The sequence below is a fragment of the Somniosus microcephalus genome, chromosome 3 (assembly GCF_052327205.1).
Source record: "Somniosus microcephalus isolate GS21.2 chromosome 3, FLI_Smic_1.0, whole genome shotgun sequence".
Lineage (NCBI taxonomy): Eukaryota > Metazoa > Chordata > Chondrichthyes > Squaliformes > Somniosidae > Somniosus > Somniosus microcephalus.
This window is the reverse complement of record NC_140989.1, coordinates 145,918,491-145,924,490: the sequence shown is the minus strand read 5'-3', so window position 1 is coordinate 145,924,490 and position 6,000 is coordinate 145,918,491.

The following is a 6,000-nucleotide window of genomic DNA, read 5'->3' as shown; positions in this document are numbered from 1 at the left end:
AGGTGGCCCAAGTCCGAACATCTCTGCTGAGGCCGCGCCAGACGAAGCGCTTGGAGAGGAGTTTGACGGATGCGCGGGAACCCGGGTGAGAGAGCCCGTGGAGCGCGTCGAAAACGCGGCGGCGCCAGGTCTCAGGGACGACCGGCCTGGGTTGGCCGAGTGAGATGTCGCACGTGACTGCCATGACTTCGGGCCCGTGCGCGACCTTGGCTAGGCGTAGCCCTGGCAGGCTGGTAGCCGCCGAGAGGAGGTCTGGGTCCGTGAGCTGGGCCGCTGCTAGTTGTGCGTAGTCGACCGCGAGGTGATTCGCACAGACGGCGGGATGGGAAAGGCAGTCGGCGACCACGTTGTCTCTACTGGAGACGTGCTGAATGTCCGTAGTAAACTCGGAGACGGCCGCGAGCTGGCATTGCTGCCTAGCGGACCAGGGTTCGGTGTGCTTGGCCACCGCGTATGTGAGTGGCTTGTGGTCCACATACGCGGTGAAGGGGCGGCCTTCCAGGAGGAACCTGAAATGGCGGACCGACAGATGGAGTGCGAGAAGTTCGCGGTCGAAAGTGGAGTATTTGACCTCCGGGGGGCGCAGTTGGCGGCTGTAGAAGGCAAGTGGCTGCCACGCGCCATTGACCCACTGCTCGAACACGGCCCCGACCGTGTGGTCGGAGGCGTCGGTGGTGAGCGCGACCCGGGCATCGGCCCTCGGGTGCGCGAGCAGAGTGGCGTCGGCGAGCGCGTTTTTGGTGGCGTCGAAGGCGGCTGCCGTGTCAGTGGTCCAGGCTACGTCCATCTTGCCGGATTTTCCTCGGAGGGAGTCGTATAGGGGCTTCATGAGGGCTGCGGCTCTGAGGATGAACCTGTTGTAGAAGTTCACCATCTCGAGGAACTCCTGGAGGCCCTTGATGGTTGTGGGGCGGGGGAATTGCTGGATGGCCTGCACCTTGTTGGGCAGGGGGACGGCCCCAGCAGGGGTGATGTGGTGACCGAGAAAATCGATCTCGGTTCGGCCGAATTGGCACTTCGCCGGGCTGAGGATGAGCCCGTGTTGGGCTAGGCGCCCGAACAGGATGCGAAGGTGTTCGAGGTGTTCCTGTTTGGAGGAGCTGGCCACGAGAATGTCGTCTAGATAGACGAATAGGAAGTTCAGGTCCCGGAGGACTGAGTCCATAAGGCGCTGGAAAGCCTGTGCTGCATTCTTGAGGCCGAAGGGCATCCTCAGGAACTCGAACAGGCCGAATGGGGTGATGACGGCCGTTTTGGGGATGTCCGCGGGGTGTACGGGGACTTGGTGGTAACCGCGCACCAGGTCGACTTTGGAAAAGACGGTTCGTCCGGCCAGTCGGGCCGAGAAGTCCTGGATGTGTGGCACCGGGTATCGATCGGGGGTGGTGGCGTCGTTGAGGCGGCGGTAGTCCCCGCAAGGGCGCCAGCCTCCGCCGGGCTTGGGGGCGATGTGGAGGGGCGAGGCCCAAGGGCTGCTGGAGCAGCGGATGATGCCGAGTTGTTCCATGGTGGTGAACTCGGCCCGCGCGATTTCCAGCTTGGCCGGGTTGAGTCTGCGGGCGTGGGCAGAAACTGGGGGGCTGGTGGTGGGGATATAGTGTTCCACACCATGCTTGGTGGCTTTGGCCGAAAAGGTCGGGTTAGTGAGGGCGGGAAACTCAGCTAGGAGTGCCGAGTAGTCGTCCGTGGCTCTGGCGAGGCAGTAGGTTGTCCGGCCGGCCGAACGGGCCGGGGTAAAGGCGCCGGGGATGGGGGCCATAGTGTTGATGTCGACGAGGCGGTGCCTCGGAATGTCGACAAGGAGGCCGTGGGCGCGTAGGAAGTCGGCGCCGATGAGTGGGCAGAGGACCTTGGCTGTGAGGAACTCCCAGCGGTAGCGGCGGCCCGCGAGGTCGAGCGTGACCATACGGGTGCCATATGTGCGGATTTCAGAGCCGTTGGCTGCAGCCAGTGTGATACCCCGTGTACCGCGTTGGATCTCGAGGGCGGAGGCGGGGGTGATGCTGTGCTGGGCCCCTGTGTCGCACAGAAATCGGCGGTTGGTTCTGTCGTCAGTGACGTACAGTAGGGGCTCCTTCTGCCCCGCGGCCATCGCGGGGGCCGGTGCGGGGGGGGTTTGAAGGTACACGGTGGCGTGCAGCGTTGCGCCCTAGCGCCAAAACGGGTGTGGTAGTAGCAGTGACCCGGAGTGGTAGGGCGGTCGGGCCTAGCGGCCCGGGAAGACCGCGTGGTCGTTGCCGTGAGGTCGGGCGCGACGTCGCGAGCGGCCTGTGCAGAGAGCAGCCGGTCGGCCTTTTTGGCTATATCATTCAGGTCCGTGGAGTCAGACTCCACAATGAGCGGGCGGATGCTGGCGGGAAGCTGCCGAATGAAAAGCGTGCGAAAAAGGGCGCTGGGGTTTTTGTCGTCTGAGAGGGACAGCATGTGGGAAAGCAGGTCTGATGGTGAAGCGTCACCAAGGCCGGGGAGGTCCAGGAGTTGGCAGTGGCACTGGTAAGAGGACGTTTGAAATTTTTTAAGTAGCGCAGCCTTCAGATGTTCGTACTTGCCCTCTGTTGGTGGATTCTGCAGCGCTGCCCAAACCTTGGGGACTGTAGCGTAGGTGAGTGAGGCGACGAGGTAGTCGTACTTCGTGGCGTCAACTGTAATGCCTTTCAGCCGGAATCTGGACTCAGCTTGAACGAACCAGGCTTCGGCGAGGTTCTCCCAAAAGTCTGGTAATTTAACTGTGACTGCGTTTGTATCCGCCATGCTAGCTTAGGATTCGTCCTGAGCGTCGGGGTCACCAGTGTTGAGATACCGCGGCAAACGTGGGAGTCGAGACCAGAGCTATTGAAAACACAACTGCTTTATTCCAACCACATGACAAACAGGAACTAGAAAAGCCCGCGCATCCACTTAAATACTTCCCAGACAGGAAGTGCTCCCGGCAGCCTGTCCCTGCGGGAAACAAGTTGCTGGAGGAAAGGGCCCCCGGCTGGGGGCTTCTGCTTAGACTGTCTGTGCCGCCGTGAGCGGATTATGTCCAGTGGTGGCGTGTCGCCACAACACGTACATTGGCAGAAATTGCAGCTGCTATGTGACAACGGGCATAAGATCCTGCATGCAAACGCAAGGCACCCTGGCAGTTGGCATGATGCATTTATAATGAGGCAGTCCTCTGTGCCAGCTCTTTTTGCCAATCAAAGGCAGATCCATGGATGTGGCTTTCATGGAGATAAGAGTTACCCTCTGCAAGTCTAGCTGCTGACTCTGGTCAGGATTGCTTGCAGTGCCACTGAGGAGAGGTACGAGTTCGATGTGTTCACCACCAACAAAAACTTGCATTTATATAGCATCTTTAACATAGTAAAACATCCCATGGCGCTTCACAGGAGCGATTATCAAACAAAATTTGGCACCAAGCCACATAAGGAGATATTTGGATAGGTGATCAAGGTCAAAGTGGTAGGTTTTAAGGTGCATCGTAAAGGAGGAGAGAGAGGTAGAGCGGTGCAGAGGTTTAGGGAGGGAATTCCAGAGCTTAGGGCCTAGGCAACTGAAGGCAGTAAAAATGCAGAACACCTTTGGAATGCTGAAAACACAAAGCCACTGGTTGGACAGGCCTGGTGCTGTTCTACAAGATGCTCCTGTGTAATTATTCAATAGATAGAGGTGTCCAGGTGCAGCAGGAGGAGGAATCACCACAGGAAATGGAGGATAAAGTGAAAGCGTACACTGAAGAGCAGGTGAATGAGGATGATCCATAGGATTATTCCGTACCTGGCCCAAGAAATGTTAGAAGTGCTCTGAAAAGGGACACTTCCTCATGAAAATAATTAATGTAAATATTCATGGATACACTCAGACCCCAATACCTGTACTTGGCTACACCTGCCCACAACCTTCAATAGTCAGCATTTACCATTTCTGGCAACTCCCATAAACACACCACACAGCATCATCCCCCTTTCCCATAACACTCCTTATTGTCAAGGGAATAAAAAGAGAACAATTGTGTCACTCCAATTTATTGCATTAATATGTGTCATTATGTACAGAAGTGCCTCAGTCTTCACCAGAGTTCTTCCACTTGGTGCCTCCACATGCCTTACAACCTTTTGCTAACCCCAAACTTCTAGGTGCCACCTGAGTGACCAAGATGGAAGGAATGTTCGGCTGATCTTTGTGGATCTGAGCCTCATGGGACTGAGGTGGTTGTTGTTTCTGGCAGCCACTGTCTTGAGAAGGACCAGCTGCAGGTTGCATCTCTAAATCAGCTGCTAGGACAACATGGCCCTGTTGCTTTCAGGCAGCATGTTCAGGGATCAGAGGATCCTGACAGAAAGACTCACAATACCTGGACTCCTGAGAGAATGCTAAATCCTGTGAAAACATAGCTGCCAGGCTAATGGTGCTGGGGGCATTGTCCAATTGGCCAGTGATAGGTGGTAAGACAGACCAAATGGTCTCCATCAGAGATCTCTCAATGGGAGTGCCCAAGGCCTCCATGGCACCAGTGTAAGTTGCCTCTGGGGAAGCAAATACCTTCTCCAGATGTCTCATTCATGGGAGCGGCCTGTGTATGTCCACCAATGGAATGGGGCATCAGAAGATTTAGGCTCTCATGTCAACATCAAGCCCTCCCAAGTCAGGTATAACACAGCCAGGTGCCGATTAAGCTGCATCTACTCTGACCCAATAATGTGCCACAGTCTCAGATAAACATCCCCTTTTGCAGCAGTGTGACAGTTTTACCATTTCCCACAGCAGCCATCCTGTGGCTCTCTTATGCAAGATTACCAATTAATGTTGAATTAGGGACAGTTTGGCATATGCTCACTAGGAATTGGATTGAGAGTGCCCATACACATTTCACATAGGACCCTTAGAGCCAGTAGACAGATGAGACTTTCATTCATCAGTCTGGGCTGGATTTTAAACCTGGCCCCAGAGGTAAAAGGCCAGTGTTTAACCCATTGATCAATATTCGAACTTCCAATCATGCCAACGCTCATAGTGAATGAAAAGTTGATGCAACATTTCAACCAGAGCGACCTGCTATCTGGTTAGTTTGACTTCATAGCCAATCAGTCAAATTGTGCTGTTCTCAGACTTACAGCCCAGAAATTCTTCTGATGCACATAGAAACATAGAAACATAGAAGATAGGAGCAGGAGTAGGCCATTCGGCCCCTCTAGCCTGCTCCACCAATCAGTGTGATCATGGCTGATCATCCAAGTTCAGTACCCGGTCCCTGCTTTCTCCCCATACCCCTTGATCCCTTTAGCCTTAAGAAATATATCCAACTCCTTCTTGAATATATTTAATAAATAAATTGGCCTCTACTGCCTTCTGTGGTAGAGAATTCCACAGGTTCACCACTCTCTGGGTGAAGAAATTCCTCCTAATTTCTGTCCTAAAAGGCCTACCCCTTATACTTAGACTGTGACCTTTGGTTCTGGATTCCTTGACCATCGGGAACATCCTCCCTGCATCTAGTCTGTCCAGTCCTGCCAGAATTTTATAAGTTTCAATGAGATCGCCTCTCATTCTTCTAAACTCCAGCGAGTACAAGCCCAATCGACCCAATCTCTCCTCATACGTCATTCCTGCCATCCCAGGTATCAGCCTGGTGAATCTTCGCTGAACTCCTTCCATGGCAAGAATATCCTTCCTCAGAAAAGGCGACCAAAACTGCACACAATACTCAAGATGTGGTTTCACCAAGGCCCTGTACAAATGCAGCAAGACATCCTTGTTCTTGTACTCAAACCCTCTCACTATGAAGGCCAACATACCATTTGCCTTCTTAATTGCCTGCTGCACCTGCATGGTTACCTTCAGCGACTGGTGCACAAGGACACCCAGGTCTCGTTGCACTTCCCCGTCTCCCAATCTATTGCCATTCAGATAATAATCTGCCTTCCTGTTTTTGGCACCAAAGTGGATAACCTCACATTTATCCATGTTATATTGCATCTGTCATGCTTCTGCCCAATCACCCAACCTGTCCAAATT